Source organism: Misgurnus anguillicaudatus, chromosome 8 (genome assembly GCF_027580225.2).
Source record: "Misgurnus anguillicaudatus chromosome 8, ASM2758022v2, whole genome shotgun sequence".
Classification (NCBI taxonomy): Eukaryota; Metazoa; Chordata; class Actinopteri; order Cypriniformes; family Cobitidae; genus Misgurnus; species Misgurnus anguillicaudatus.
The window spans coordinates 45,529,086-45,547,500 of NC_073344.2; positions in this window are offsets into that span (position 1 = coordinate 45,529,086).

Genomic DNA, 18,415 nt, shown 5'->3' on the forward strand with positions numbered 1-18,415 from the left:
GGCAAAAAATGTCTTATTGTGATGACATGCAGGGTGTTTGTTCGTCTGAAGATTCCGATCGCATCGATGTGCCTATTGTGACTCCCGGGTATAGCGCCACCACCAGGCGCCAGGAAGTGTATCAGTCACAAAGGTGGATTTTTTTGACAGTTCCATGCAATGTTTTTTTAAATACTCCTCCTAGAATTTTCATGCGATTGACACCAAAAGTGGTCAACATGATGCCGATGCATTGTAGATGATAAATTGCGAAGGGATTTTTGATATCTCAAACGCTGTTCCCATGGCAACGCGTCAAACTTTACTTTCATTTTAAAGGCATATTTAAGCCTTTCAGTTGATGCCGATGTTCTTTTAAATACTCCTTCTAGCATATTCATGCGATTGACTCCAGAAGTGGTCAACATGATGCTGAGGCATAGTAGATGATAAATTGCGAAGGGATTTTTGATATCTCAAACGCTGTTCCCATGGCAACGTGTCAAACTTTACTTTCATTTTAAAGGCATATTTAAGCCTTACAGTTGCATGCAGTAAACTTTTAAAGGGGACAGAGAATGAAAAACCATTTTTACCTTGTCTTTGTTGAATAATGGTAGTCTACCCGCATTCGCGAACATACAAAAAGTGCTAGACATGCTAAACATCTCTGAGGCATAGTAGATGATAAATTGCGAAGGGATTTTTGATATCTCAAACGTTGTTCCCATGGCAACGTGTCAAACTTTACTTTCATTTTAAAGGCATATTTAAGCCTTACAGTTGCATGCAGTAAACTTTTAAAGGGGACAGAGAATGAAAAACCATTTTTACCTTGTCTTTGTTGAATAATGGTAGTCTACCCGCATTCACGAACATACAAAAAGTGCTAGACATGCTAAACATCTCAGTCTCATAGTAATTCCTCTTTTAGAAATGTCAGCCAGAAAATGGCCCAATCTGAAAAAGTGATGCTTATTGCATCCCAGGCATCTCAATGCCCCTCCACTTTAAAATAATTGGCTACATTTTTTAAGTGGCAGCAAAGTCAGCCAATCAGTAATGAGATTGCAAGTTAAGCCAGGTACATTGTACTTGCTAAATTGCAAAGGTATTTTTGATATCTCGAACGGTTCTGCCGTGGCGAGGCGACAAAGTTGTAGCGAAATCAGAGAAACAGGAAGTGTCTAATATCTAAGGCAAAAAATTTCTTATTGTGATGCCAAGCGGGGTGTTTGTTCGTCTGAAGATTCCGATCGCATCGATTTGCCTATTGTGAGTCTCGGGTATAGTGCCTCCACCAGGCGCCAGGAAGTCTGTCAGTCAAAAAGGAGGATTGTTTTGACAGTTCCATCCGATGTTCTTTTGAATACTCCTTCTAGGATATTCATGCGATTGACACCAAAAGTGGTCAACATGATGCTGAGACATTGTAGATGATAAATTGCAAAGGGATTTTTGATATCTCGAACGTTGTTCCCATGGCAACATGTCAAACTTTACTTTCATTTTTACACATGTTTAAGACTGACAGTTACATGCTGTGAACTTTTAAATACTCCTTGTATGGGATTCATGCGATTGACACCAGAAGTGGTCAACATGATGATGAGACATTGTAGATGATAAATTGCGAAGGGATTTTTGATATCTCAAATGCTGTTCACATGCCATTGTGTCAAAGTTTACTTTTATTTCAGGCATATTTCATTTAATTTTATTTTTTTTCATTTTTCAGGTTTATTTAACAGGGACAATGCACATCAATAATACATTTAAGAAATGTACAATGTCCCAGAATTAGCCAAAAGATTATTTTACATCTGTTGTCCCTGGACAGATCGCATGATGTCACACATAAAAACATAAAAATATTATGACCGTACATACAATTTTAATACAATAAAAAATAAAAGTTTGAGGACAAGAATACAAAAAATAAAAACAAATAGTCAATATACACTTTGACTCAGCACTCATCTACACATGAGTGACAATAACACAAGTGGCTCAACCAAACTGACAGGACAGGAAAGATGTGATGTCTATGTGTAGTGCTGGCTTGTTTACCTATTAGCCATTTCTTAAAGTGAAATTTACAAGAAACGTAAGTTTTAAAATTCCTAATGTGTAATGGAATGAGATTCCATTCAATAGCTGCCCTTACTGAAAAGGCTGTTTGGCCAAATGCACTATTTCTCAATGGGACAATACAATCACCTCTTGCTGCACTCCTTGTAAATCTATGTGTGTTTATTATAATATTTACAAACTGGTTCAATACACGAGGAGCCAGTTCATGTTGAATTTTGTACATAAGACAAAGATTTGTATATTTAATCCAATTTTCGAAACTTAAAAGTTTGAATTTTTCAACATGGCAATGATGATGATTTATCGGCTTCCTATCAAGTACTTTAAGATTTTTTTCTAAAATGTGGGGTTAATACAGTCCCCAAAAGAGTCAGTAACTATAAATCAAATAGTCCACTGATATTTACGCACTTGACTTCCTTGCCCACCATGCATTGTTTTTGGGAAGATTGGCAATACTGTAACTATACCCAAGCATGGAAATAAAGTTAGCGTAATTTTAAATTTTAACATTTATACAAAGCATGATATAATAATTATTTGTTAAGAAATTAAAGTTATGATGGTAATATCAGAAGTGTTTTCCAATTATTATATATTATACTATACATTATTATAGCTTCTTTTTTTACACGTATAAAGAGGATTCACATAATAACAAATCTTCACACTTTTCTTCCTCACTTTTTAAACCTCTATAAGCGTCTGCTTAATGTTTTATGTAAACATAATGGAAAATACTTATTTTTTCTACACATATAAAGAAGATTCAAATAATAACAAATCTTTATGCTTTTCTTCCTCACTATTTAAATCTGTATAAGCGTCTGCTTAATGCCTCATGTAAACATCTTGCAAATATAATCATCAATTACTTGATCTACTGTCTGTTTTATTTTAGATACAGATGCGCTTCTTTGTCATATTACTTAAATGGCATATTTGTTAATGCATCCAATACTTCTTTAACCCAGAAGAACCCAAAAACCATTTTATTAGCAGCAAATTAAATTGTCATGTGGGTTCTCCAGGGGTAATGTTACTCCGGTCGGTGGACTGCACTGGCTTTTTCCAGCGAAAGCATAACCGCCCAAATAAAAAACGCAAAGCAAAACAGAACTTTACCACTAAACATATCATGGATTTCTATTCAAGCTTTTTTGACATTTTATGACAAACTGCTCTAAATTTTTATGTGGACCAGTGTTGCAGAAAGCCTTTATGTGGGGCAGGTTTGGGCATGATTTATGCAATTTACCAACTATGTGCACATAGCTGCTCATGTTGAACACTCCAAATTCACTAACTTAAGAATAAGTACAAAAATAAATTCATGTGCGTATTTTCTTTTTTGAGAAGATTAAGTGTGCGTATAAATACGAAAAGCATATGCAATTATTAGTGAATGAGCCCAATTGTATTAAAATATAAACTCAAATTGTTATAGGAAGGCAGTGCAGAGCACTTTACAATGAAGAAATGCTAAAATATTCACTTGTGCCAACCATCTGTTTGATGCAATTTGTTTTAACTTCATCCTTAGAAAATACAGAATTAATTACAGGAATACAGTCAAATGTTCTCTCACAACACTAGGTATGATATTTTCTTTCATGAAATAAACGATTTACTTAAAGTTATATGGTGTTTAATTTACTTTTGTGTGAAGTGTATAATAACATATTTTAGTATTATCTTAAATAATAAAAAGCAAGTACACTGCAGGGACTTGAACCCCATCCAGGTGGTTGACCTGGAGTACCATTACCAGTGCATTTTTGCTTTTTGTTATCATTTATATTATAGGGAAAGCAAAAAGTTGTATTAGCAACAGCATGTTTTATGAAGGTATGCAGTACTCACAATAGCTGTTCTGTTATTATGTGTACTCTACAAAGGCCAATATTTGGTTTTATAGCAGAACACATTGTAAAAATAAGCAAAATTGTTACATATATGTTTACTATGCCAAGATCATGCTGTTGCAATACAAGAAAAAAGAAACCTTTTGCATGAAACTATTTTAAATCCTAATGGTTTTATAAACCTGAAGCAGAATGTACATGATTATTTTGTTAATATAATACAATTTTATTCTGGTACTGGCTTAACAAGGATCCTTCAAGATAACAGTAGTATGTTTTCTTATGGTCCTTGTCTCCATCACCAAGTAACCAGAACTATGTATGTATAAAAAGCTAAGGTGATTTTATAAGTAGAGTATTTTTGTAGGAAACTATTTTAAATCCTTATGATTTTATAAACCTGAAGCAGAACGCACATTATTGTTTTGTAAATGTAAATGTAATACTAACACATTGCATGCCTAAACAGAGAAGCATGATTGTATAAATCTGTTACTGGCTTAACAAGGATCCTTCAAGATAACACTGGTATGTTTTCTCATGGTCCTTGTCTCCATCACCAAGTAAACAGAACTGTGTATGTAAAAAACCTAAGGTGATTTTATAAGTAGAGTATTTTTGTAGGAAACTATTTTAAATCCTTATGATTTTATAAACCTGAAGCAGAACGCACATGATTGTTTTGTAAATGTAAATGTAATACTAACACATTGCATGCCTAAACAGAGAAGCATGATTGTATAAATCTGTTACTGGCTTAACAAGGATCCTTCAAGATAACACTGGTATGTTTTCTCATGGTCCTTGTCTCCATCACCAAGTAAACAGAACTGTGTATGTAAAAAACCTAAGGTGATTTTATAAGTAGAGTATTTTTGTAGGGAACTATTTTAAACATTTTCCTGATGATTTTATAAAATCAAAGCAGAACGCAAATGATTGTTTTGTAAATGTAAATTTAATACACATTGCATGCCTAAACAGAGAAGCATGATTGTATAAATCTGTTACTGGCTTAACAAGGATCCTTCAAGATAACACTGGTATGTTTTCTCATGGTCCTTGTCTCCATCACCAAGTAAACAGAACTGTGTATGTAAAAAACCTAAGGTGATTTTATAAGTAGAGTATTTTTGTAGGAAACTATTTTAAATCCTTATGATTTTATAAACCTGAAGCAGAACGCACATGATTGTTTTGTAAATGTAAATGTAATACTAATACATTGCATGCCTAAACAGAGAAGCATGATTGTATAAATCTGTTACTGGCTTAACAAGGATCCTTCAAGATAACACTGGTATGTTTTCTCATGGTCCTTGTCTCCATCACCAAGTAAACAGAACTGTGTATGTAAAAAACCTAAGGTGATTTTATAAGTAGAGTATTTTTGTAGGAAACTATTTTAAATCCTTATGATTTTATAAACCTGAAGCAGAACGCACATGATTGTTTTGTAAATGTAAATGTAATACTAACACATTGCATGCCTAAACAGAGAAGCATGATTGTATAAATCTGTTACTGGCTTAACAAGGATCCTTCAAGATAACACTGGTATGTTTTCTCATGGTCCTTGTCTCCTTCACCAAGTAAACAGAATTGTATGTATGTAAAAAACCTAATGTGATTTTACAAATAGAAGAATTTACATAATTACTGAGCTATAAATTTGTATTTTGTTGTTTACAGTGTTTAAACAGATAGTGACATTGTATAAATATGGTACTGCCTTAACAGGAATCATACAAGATAAAGGTATATGTTTTCCAATGGTCCTTGTCTATATCACCAAATAAATATATACTACATCAAATAGTACACCTTTCATGTAAAGTCAAATATTTAAAGTGTAAATGAGCACAAAATTCCCTCATGTGTGCTAAAGTACACTGGCACAATATCTGTGTGTACTGAGAAATTTGTCATACGCTTTATGTACACATGGTCAATTAATGTTCCTTTTTCTGTTGTTGGTTCCTTAACATGTTGAATAAAACCCCTATCTGCCATAAAAGCGCACATAGAATTAGACTTCAATGCATCATTATTAAAGTCTCCGACAAGTACAATGTTATTTGAAATTGAAAGCAGCTGATCAATTAACTTGCCCATATTTTCTTTAAAACTACACAAAGGGTATGTTTGTGGTCTATAAATAACACCAAGTAAAATATCATTTTCAGGAAAGTGTGTCAACATGCATTCTAAATTAAGATTTGGAATTGTTATAATAGTATTTAACACTCCACATGTTGTATAAACTCCAACTCCACCATGTTGTTGTAGTTTCAAATCATTGAAAGGAGGACATTTACTTGTGTATGCAACACAACGAGGAACACCAACAAAGTTGTAGTTTTCTAAATGTACACTTTCAGGCAGATAGTGTTCTGGCAGCCATGTTTCAGTTACAGCAATACATGATGGTTGTAACTGTTGAATAGACACATTTAAATCCTCTTTATGGCAACGCAAACTCTGTACATTCAATATAAACACAGAAAAGAAACTATCTTGTGCTGTCACCAATGATTCATCATGTGCCATAAAACGTGGCATTTCTTGAAGAGCTTCACAAATCTTATCATTACAGAAAATGGCCTTTTCACTAAAGTCATTAATGATTAAACCTGACAAACTCCTTACTCGACTCAAAGCTACATAAGCCTGACCAGGTGCAAAAACTTTTTTTAAACTAACAACAGCAGTATCAACCGTTAAACCCTGAACTTTATGTACTGTGCATGCCCAAGCTAGTTTTAAAGGAAACTGTCGGCGAAAACCACCTTTCGTACAAACATTTTCCTCTTCTACATATATAGGTGTAGAATGTGACACCTTTGCTGCCTCAAATGAACATTGTTTTTGTCTTTTCAATCCCACATGACTATCATCAAACTGAATGTATACAGTTTCAGGTAACTTATCTTTAGATGAACGTATGATATGAGTAACTACACCACAAACACCATTGACCAATCCATCATCAACATCTATGTTTTTCATTAACATAACACGTGCATCTATGCCTAAAAGTAACTTTTCAGGCAAACATGTGTTATGAACCTTTACGTGATGACCAGCTATTAATTCTATTTTGCCTGTTTTTTTACTCCGTGCATAATCCTCTGCCTCTATAGTTTCAATTTCTGGGCATGTTTTTATCACCTGCTTCAAGTTGTGCATATGAACTTGATCATTTGTAGCAAAAATGTGCAAAGATGCATTATCTTCCTCAACCTTGTCACAGCTTGATAACATGGTTAAATCATCTTTGCTTAATGCTGTTGTTTTGCTTCTTTGCCTTAACCTGTTTAACATTTCAGCAAATTTACTGTCCTTTTGTCTAACAACCTGTGTTAATTCAACAACACTGAAACAACTCCATAAGCTCATTTCAGGTACATCCACATACAATGGTTTTCCTTTTACAGGAGGCAATTGAAAAAAGTCCCCGACAGCAATTACACTCACATTACCAAAAGCAGACAAATCTCCACTCTGTTTAATTTGACGTAATCTTCCATGTATATATGCCAATAATTTATGATCAACCATAGATACTTCGTCTATGAATAGTATTTGAAGACCATGGAATTTTGCTCTCAATGAATTTAATTTGTCCTCACCCAATGGTGTGTATGGCAACTTTACATTTGTGCTAATGCTAAATGTGTTGTGAATTGTTGCAGCCTTTAAATTGTATGCTGCGATGCCTGTTGGTGCAGTTAAAGCAACACAAATGTCGTCTGGATTCAAAGAAATTTGAGACAATAGTCTAGAAGACTCATATTTTATGGCTTTAATTAAATGACTTTTGCCTGTTCCTGCACCACCAGTAATAAACAAATGAAATGGTTTTGTGTTTTCTCCTCTAATTTTACCCAAACACCACTGCCTGATTTTATTAAAAACAGCCATCTGGGTTTTGTTTAAGGAACGAATTATGTTTAACCCATCAACACGACTCAAACAATTTTCTTTTTTGTGTAACTGTGTAACTTGTGTAACTGGCTCGTATTTATCTGCCAAATCTGGAATACTTTCATTATCTTCTTCTTGGACAATGTCACGTCTAACCTGTTTACATTCTAAATGATCAACTTGCTGCTCAGGACAAAGTGAACACCATGCACTTTCTAATATCCCCTCAGTATTAACAGTATTTTTTGCAGTATCCAACACGTCTGCATCCTTTTCAAATAATGCTCTGTTTCTGTTGACTACATTTTGAACCAATTCTACAAATCCATTAGCTAAACTAATGTCACCTTCTTTATAAAAGTGTTCATAAGTAGTATATCCCTCTGGTTTTAGTTCCGTATCTGTACGATAAGGAAAAAACAATTGGAGTATACTTTGGTAAAACTTTTCTGGACTCTTAGTCACTGAAAATCGTGCATAACGAACAACTGCAGGCTGAGTACGTGTTCTTTTAACAATGAAACCAAGATTATTATCTAATGTAATTTCCTTGGGTGACTGACCTTTAGATGTAATACGATACTCAGACGCAAATGTGGCTAAGCACATATTGTCAAAAACACTCTGATGTGGTCTATTCTTGTAACGATCAACCAAACTTGTCATCCACATCTGTTCACTTTTTAAAGTTTGCGACTGCAACTTGCTCTGTATAACTTGCAATGGTAAACTCATACGAACTGAATCATCACCTGTGGGAATAAACTGAACATTTCTGGAGCACTCCTTTAAATGCATATTTGTCAACCTATACACTGCTTCTTGTGAACTAACCTCGCGGTTATGCAAGTACACCCCACCTAATTTTTTCAAAGCTTGTTTGGCATCGACATTACCATGGGTTGTAGCTTCCCGTTGAGCATTAGCTAATAATAAACCCATTTCCCTTTCAGATTTTGAAATGTAGGAAATTATATAAACAATACATGCATAAGCATCAGTTACATACTGAATATCCATATTGGCATTCCAGCATAAAAGTGCAAATTTATTATACTGATTAACCCACACTTCATTTAATTGTCGTTTCAACACAATATGCGTGGTATTATTTACACATCTATATGCCATCTCAAATATTTCCTGATTTATTCCTAGACTTTCAAACAAACTTTCTACAGATTTAAACTTCTCTTCTAAAACAGCTGTTTTAACTGCTGACGTAATATCCTGAGCATAATCTGCCTTCATTTGGTTATTTTCGCAAGTACTTTTACCAGATCCTTCTTTCTCAGACTCATCATCAACTTTCCTTCGACAAATAAAAGTTCTGCTTGTTGGTGGTTTAGGAAAGTTAAAACGGCAAACTGTATTTTTCTTTTTACATGTTTTTGAATGGTGTTTACTGTGAAGTTGCACTGATGTAACAGTATTATGCAATTCCTCATTTTCACTAGAAACCTCACATGTTACATATTTATCAACAAACTCAACAACTTCTTCATCAGAATTTTGATCTATCTGTGGGGCATTTTTAATCCAAAACAAACAATGAACATGAGGAGAACCGCGTTGCTGAAATTCAACCCTGTAAAAATAATCTACAATTTCTCCTATGGGTTGAACAGGAGACATAAGAACTTCTTTTAAAAAACAATGCCACCTAAAATCAAACATGCGAGCAGCAGTAACAGGATTTCGACGCAAAAGCTCACATTTATCAGCCCATTCCAGTTGTTCTATAGTTTCATGTCTTCCTTGTTGCTTTAAAATGCTTGACATCAAAGATGTCCATCTCATGTCAGCAGAGGAAAATGAACAAAACCAAGTAGGAATACCTAACTGTCTCACCATTGCAAACAAATCTTTTTGCACGCCTTGCCAAAAAGATGGAGTGCCACGGATTGGTTTCAAAAACCTATATCCTTCATCATAATTTAGTACTTGTCTTAAAGAGTCTGTGTCTTTAAACATTTCACTTCGAATAGACTTATTAAATCCTTTCCCTTTTCTCAATGCTATAGATACACTAGACTTTACTTGTTCTATTTCTGATAAATACTGGGCATAAAATATATATTCAACATTCTGTGCAAATCTTCCATCTGCATGCATAATCCTATTGTTAAAATATCGTGACAGTGTTAACCTTTGGAGACGACTGTTACAATAAGTTGAAGAACCATTGGGAAATAAAACAGGAAAACATTTAGCCTCATTTGTTTCATCTGCAAGCATTTTAACCGGATAATTTCCTTCAGATGGGGCAACACTCAAAATACTATCAGAATATTGGTCCAGAACTTCTTGCCCAATATCAACTGGCTGTAAACATGTGTCCATAAACACACAGTGTTGTTGTCTATCATGTAACTCCTCTTCAACATTTTCATTTTCTGCTTCACTCTCTGCAGTGGTTTCATCATCTACATTGTCTTGCTTACTAAACTCATTTATCCAATCCTGATTAAATTCAATATCAGAATAATACTTGTTACATTGTTTTAAGTAACACAATGCTTGTTTAATATTACTAGTATCAACATATTGATACTTATAATGACCTTTATATGTCAACTTGCGTTTTAACTTCACACATACTAAAGACCCTTCACCTTCTGTTCTAGGCAAAACATTTGTTGTGTTTTTAACATTAGCTGGGACACAAGTAATAGGGCCATGAACCCCATTCTGACCACCTTTTGGTAATGCTAACATTTTCATAAAAGGAATATGTAATGAAATCAAATGTTGTTCTAGACTATTAAGACAACGCAATTCTTCGGGTATGGGTTGCAATTCCAAATTGTTTACAGCACTTTCTGCTGGCATTTCACTTTTATTTATCTTATAATGACAAGTAAAACAAATCCATAGCTGTCCTTTACTTGATGTTATCAATCCACATGGAACAGGACATTCATTACCACACTTATGCAAAAACTGCTCTGTTATACACTTGTTGGCTACAACCAACACTGTTGGATTTTTTTTATAAGAATCTCTTTTACAGCATAACACCTGCTGCTTAAAAAACAGTCGATGACAAACACAGCAAACGAATTCTAGACCAGAACTGACCTTAGCTTCAAAATGTTTTTTGACTAATTCAGAATCAATTTTGCTTACCTTTAGCTGTTTTTTCCTTTTTTCATTACTTTTTTGTACACTTTCTTTATGCAATGCATTATTCTGATACTTTAATTTATTGCATTGTTTTAGTACATTTCTGTGATTTTTATTAGTGCTGTATTTAACAATGCTGTATTTCTTCATTCTACTCCTATATTTCACATTGCCATGATACTTTAACTTATTGTACGCAATCACCTTGAGTTTGAATTTCTCATTATTACGATACTTCCCTTTACTGTACTCAATCACCTTGGGCCTAAATTTCTCATTATTATGATACTTCACCTTACTGTACTCATTCACCTTAAGTCTGAATTTATCATTTTTACGATACTTCACCTTACTGTACTCATTCACCTTGTGTCTGTATTTCTCATTATTTCGATATTTCACCTTGTTGTAGTCATTCACCTTGTGCCTGTATTTCTCATTATTACGATATTTCACCTTATTATACTCAATCACCTTAAGCTTGTATTGCTCATTATTATGATATTTCACTCTGTTGTATTCATTGACTTTTAATTTATGTTGTTTGTTTCCTTCATATTTTGTCTTACTTGCTTTCTTTAAAGATGCATTATATAAAACATTTTTATGATATCTTTCTTTATTTAAAGTTTTCAACTTTTTTTGGAACGGTTCATTGCTATAATACTTCATTTTACTTTTGACTCTCTTACATAAGTAATAATCCCGAAGGTAGCTTTTCCTGTTAACAGACAAACTGTGTCCATCTTTAGCATCTGAATCTAGCTTCTCAAGCTTTACATTAATTTGTGCCTTTACACTTTGCCTTGTACACATATATTTTCCTTCATCCTGTTTACTGTTTTGACACAATTGATAACACACTGGGCTCTTAGGTTGTCTTACACAAATCACAACCTCGTAATGATCATTAGAGTGCTGCAAATAAATGCCTTGCTTACACAGTTTATCATGCACACAACTATACTTTAACCACTCATCATTGTGATATATATAGATATCTACCCCCAAATAATTAGCAGTTGCTTGAATTTCCACTTCAGTAGCCCATGATCCTACATACTTCATTCTTGAAGTGGACAAATAATCTTCCATAGATGTGTTCTCACATCTCAACATATTCTTGTAATCTGTACTATGCAATTCCATGTCTTTCACAACTGCAAGTCGAACTGCTCTATGAGATTTTTCTTTACTACACAAGGCTCGTGACACTGCCCGGAAAAAACCATTGGCATCGCCAATAACACTTACTGTTTTGCACGGACATCCCAATGGTCCAGTGTCTGCTTGGAAAACCACATTTTCATCATGACATTCTTCATGTAATAGACTGCTTAATTTTTGTTTCACTTCATGACACAATGGATTGAAATTAAGCGTTCTGTCAATACTATTTTCAACACAAATTACATCAGAGTTCAAATCACAGTCAGAAATTGTTTTTGTATTCTTAGTACTTTCCACAAAGTCATCTTTCTGTATCTTTACAACTTTACATTCTCTCTCATCTTCCAAACTTTCTAAGCATTGAGACCTCCTTTTTTTACCCACTAATTTCTTTCTACCAATACCAACAGTTTTAGCATCTGAATCTAGCTTCTCATTTTTAACATAACTTTGTACTTTTACACTTTGCTTTGTACACACAGAATTTCCTGCATTCTGTTTACTGTTCTGACACAATTGATAACACATTGGGCTGTTAGGTTGTCTTACACAAATCACAACCTCATAATGATCATTAGAGTGCTGCAAAAAAATGCCTTGTTCACACACTTTATCATTCACACAACTATACTTTAACCACTTCTCATTGTGATATGTATAGATATCTACCCCCAAATAATTAGCAGTTGCTTGAATTTCCACTTCAGACGCCCATGATCCTACATACTTCATTCTTGAAGTGGACAAATAATCTTCCATAGATGTGTACTCACATCTCAACATATTGTTGTAATCTGTACTATGCAATTCCATGTCTTTCACAACTGCAAGTCGAACTGCTTCATGAGCATTTTGTGTACCGCACACAGCTTGCGAAATTGCGCGGAAGTAACAGCTTCCGTCTCCAATAATACTCACTGTTTTACATGGACATCCCAATGGTCCAGGGTCTGCTTGGAAAACAACACTTTCATCAAGACATTTTTCATGTAGTAAACTGCTTAATTTTTGTTTCACTTCATGACAAAGTGGATTAAACTGAAACGTTTTGTCAATTCTACTTTGTACACAAATTACATCAGAATTCAAATCACAGTCAGAAATTGTTTTTGTATTAGTACTTTCCATAAAGTGCTCTTTCTTTGTCTTTACAACTTTACTTTCTCTCTCATCTTCCAAACGTTCTGTGCAATAAGACCTCTCTTTTTTACACATTTTTTTTTACCAACATAATTTTTGTTTTCTGATTGCCTGACAGATACTTTACTACTTTTTTCTGGAATTACATGAAGACCACTTATTTCAAATTCTTTACTTTTCCCACCAACACATGCAGCAAAGTTCTCAACATGTTTCAAAACACAGCTCAATGAATTGTAATATACAATCACACTCAACCCATCACTATCAGGAATTCCAGTTCTACTTCGTGCATGGGAATCAATCACAGCAAACTGTCCATTTTGCTTAATAATGGCACAGGTATTTCCATTCAATGTTAAAAAGCATGTTTCATATTGTTCAAACATTGTCTGCAGACCATGGACTAAAGGAACACACACACCAGCTGTTATCAATTCTCCATCATTCATATCTACAAATCCAGAAACACATTTGCCATATTCAAACATGAACCTTTTCTCATTAAACACATATTCACAAGGCAGATCTGGAACACACAACCACTTCTGTGGTTTCGGATCACTAATACAGTTGTTTTCATGCAAATTACCATACAAGTTATCACCAATAATTAAGACATTATCTAAATCTTTTGTTTCCCATGAAAAGACGTTATGTACACTATGCATTGCCATTGCAGCTAAACTAATTGCAACACATTGTTTTCCTGGCCACTTCAACCTGCTATCACCTTGATGAAATGATCCACAGACACTCTGTCTTGCATTTGATGTAATGCCGCCTTCTACAACATGACTGTTCACACATGACACCATATCTGGTGAAGTCACCTCTTTGAACCTGCTATCACCTTGATGAATTGATCCACAAACACTCTGTCTTGCATTTGATGTACTGCTTTCTCCTACAACATCACTGTTCACACATGACAACATATCTGGTGAAGTCACCTCTTTAAACCTGCTATCACCTTGATGAATTGAACCACAAACACTTTGTCTTGCATTTGATGTACTGCTTTCTCCTACAACATCATTGTTCACACATGGCAACATATCTGGTAAAGTAACCTCCACATTAATTCCACTAATGCAAAACTTATTAGCATTCAAGCTTTCCATTAAATTATTGACATGCCAAAACAAATCTTGCCAATTTGTGTTGAAAACAATAACTGCTGTACCTATATTTGATCCCAACCCAGATGCATCGCGAATATTACAATCAACAACCGCATAAACATCACTACATCTGATAACTGCACATGTTTGTCTGTTAATCTTTACTAAACAAGATTCATAATTTAGAAAAATCTCTTGAAGCGTCTCATACAATTCTTCATGTGTTCTAGTCAGTAATTGCCCTTCTGAAACTCTCCACATTTTATTAAAAATGCAGTATTGGTCACTAAACTTAAAAGGTAAAAGAGTTTTGCCATATCCTTTACATTTAGCTATGTCTTTAACCAGTGTAGTTCCCTCAGCATAAATATCATCAAGACTTACTTTCTGCCAGGTGCACACATTATGTATCTTATGTTTTACAATTGAAACTAAACTACATGCTGCACCTACAACATCTTCATTTACAGTTGCGGATTGCATTCGAACTGTATTGCTTACTAACATGGGCAAAACATTTGGACACTTGCAAGTGGTATCAGAAACATCCTCCTTACTTTTGTTGATCATTGGCTTGCGCCTCATTCGAAATCTCTTCAACTTAGGCATCTAAAAAAATAACAGAATATAAAATTACAATAACAGAAATTACACAACTTCAATACCATCAAAGCATAAGCAACTTAAATATAAACTGTAAACCAAAATGTTATTTCTACTTAAACATTTAAATAATCATAACTACAATTGACTTAGATACCTGAAATAAAACATATATTATATACTTTATTTGGAAACCACACACATTCTAAAATGTACAAGCAATGAACTTCATTATCATTATCTGTTTAACTTGAAATAACGAATACAAGCCTGTGCACCTCAATAAATTAATATTAAACTTCTTTTATGAAAAAGACTGTGTTAATTTTTTTCATTAATTAGGGCTTTTAATTTAATGCTGGAATACAGTGTTGAAGGAAAAAGATCATAAATTAACTACAAAAATGGAGAGCAAAGTAAATCTGCAGTGCAAATTAATTTGTCAAAACTATTATTATGTGACAATCAAATTTCATGTACACTACAAAAACAATAATAACATGAACAGTTATATCATTTTTTTTAACAAAAACAACAACAACAAAATTACTTGTACTACAATAATAACTATCTTAAGTCAGAACATATTTTCTTTTGAACCAAGTATAATTATTAAATAAATGTGCTTTTAATTCCACTTAAAAAATATGGATGCAAATATGAAGCACTATATTTTTAAGTACGTTAAATCCATACTTTATTTATTCAGTGCAACAAACATGAACTGACAAAACCTATTAAACATAAGTTTAACAAATTGCAAAATAGGATCATTAAATTAATTAACTTTTGTCATGTATAAGAAAGCCAACTCCCTTCAAAGTCATTTAAAAAAAATCCTATCTACAAAATTAAATTACAAACCGCTGCTCAGCCAATAGAATGAAGTACAAAATATACACTCAACATTTCATGTCCTGTGAGAACAGCATTAGTGAAACAACAAAAGCAATACTTTTAATAAGGTAGCCTAACATTTTTCTAACAAACAAACATTCCCGTATCAGAAATTAGCAAGCACAATAATTACTGACAACGTAAAGCGTAGGCCATTATAGACCATTTCAAAATATGTAAACAACACTGGGCCTGAAGCACTTCCTGTTTCAGTTACACCATCCAATACATTTTTTCATCAGTAGAACAATAAAGATGATATTTTGGAGACACCCCAGTGCTCCGTTATGCAAGTAAACCGATCCGCACACTTTAAGAGCTAAAGCATATATATCTAATACAAAAGTAATCCCCCATAACTCCGTGTGACATATTGACGTCTTGTGAAGCAAATCAATCCGTTTTTGCAAGAAACTGAACCTTATTTACAACACTATGGCTGCGTCCGAAACCGCATACTGTATAGTAGGTACTGAATTAGATGAAGTACCTACTTACTTAGCGTTAAAACAGTAGGTACTGTATAGTATGAATCCTGGTAGTATGAATGAGATTCGGACGTACTACATCCGCCATGTTGCTACATCACGTGACATACGTCGTCATCACGTCATGTCATTTTAGCGCGAAAACAACCGCATGCACCGTCTTCTTCGTTGGATAACTCCTCTCCCGGGGCATCATGGGGTAGTGAAGCGTCCATCGTATGCACACTGCAAAATGTAACCGGAAGTAGTAGGTCATCCGGGTACTTTTCGCATACTGTTTTTCGAATACTATGTATTCGGACATACTACTCGCCTCGCCTACTGCTTTTCGCGTACTATATAGTCAGTAGTAGGCTGTTTCGGACGCAGCATATCACTATTAGCGTGAATGCCACAGCAGGAAGCGCGCTTTCCGTTTGAAGCGATCTTCTACTGGTGGCGTTTGGAGGCTGTTGGCTATGGATCTTGGTCTCTCTGCGCCACCTTTAGAGCGGGAGAGTGAAGCGCACTTCCTGCTTGGCAAAAGCTCTGCATTAACGCTGTAAATATGAATCTCAAAACTGAAAATCAAATGTCAACCCACGGAACGAACATTCGAATATACGGGTCCAGCCCTACTAAATCTTTTGATTTTAGCAAAAATATCAGCACAAGACCAAAAAGCATACCTTCTAGCCAATTCCATTATACGACCATTAAACATACCGTCTAGCCGATTCCAATATACAAACATTAAAGGGATTCACTTTGTACTGTAAGGGAAATCAATCAGAAATTTAGCTAAATCACTTAAAAAAACTCAATAATTTCAACAGGTTTGTGTAAACTTATTAAAGGTTCAGATATTTAAACATTTATTTTTATTCATAACAACACATTACTTAGCAAAAATATCCAATAGTAATTTGAAATTACATAGTCTTTTTAATTGTAACAACCAATGACCACTTAACATCAATAATACTATCATTTCAATAACCTCAACCTCATTACACAGCATTATTTCACATCAATATATTTATACAAGTGACATGTTTAACCCTTAACAACTATCGTTGACACAAATAAATAACAAATGTTTTCACATACCTCAGACTTTGTTGAAACTTTATTAACTGTTCCAAAGGAATATCCACAGGTGTATTCAAACGATCTAGCACCTCCAACCATTTTAGCAAAAATATCCGCACAAGACCAAATAAGCATACCTTCTTGCCAATTCCAATATACGACCATTAAACATACCGTCTAGCCGATTCCAATATACAACCATTAAAGGGATTCACTTTGTATTGTAAGGGAAATCAATGACAAAAATAGCTAAATCACTTAAAAAACTCAATTTCAACAGGTTTGTGTAAACTTATTAAAGGTTCAGATATTTAAACATTTATTTTTATTCATAACAACACATTACTTAGCAAAAATATCCAATAGTAATTTGAAATTACATAGTCTTTTTAATTGTAACAACCAATGACCACTTAGCCTAACATTAAAAATACTATTATCTCAATAACCTCAACCTCATTACACAGCATTATTTCACATCAATATATTTATACAAGTGACATGTTTAAACCTTAACAACGATCATTGACACAAATAAATAACAATTCTTTTCACATACCTCAGACTTTGTTGAAACTCTATTAACTGTTCCAAAGCAATATCCACGGGTGTATTCCAACGCTCTAGCACCACCAAACAGGACTCTCAAGTTTTAACAAAAGCACATCAGTTGTATTCGACAAATGGCTAAGCACTAACCGGAACACTAGCTTTTATCCGAAGTGAGATAAGGGGAGGAGCCACTCCCTTCCAAATACTCAATTTTTCCTAACAGTTCTGTTTTACCAATTGTTCATAATTGCTCAGCACAAATAGAAATCATAACATAAAAATAGTCCTATGAAATCAATTGGTTTAAATATTTACATATCAAAAGTACAAAAATTATAACAAGCTATATATATATATATATATATATATATATATATAT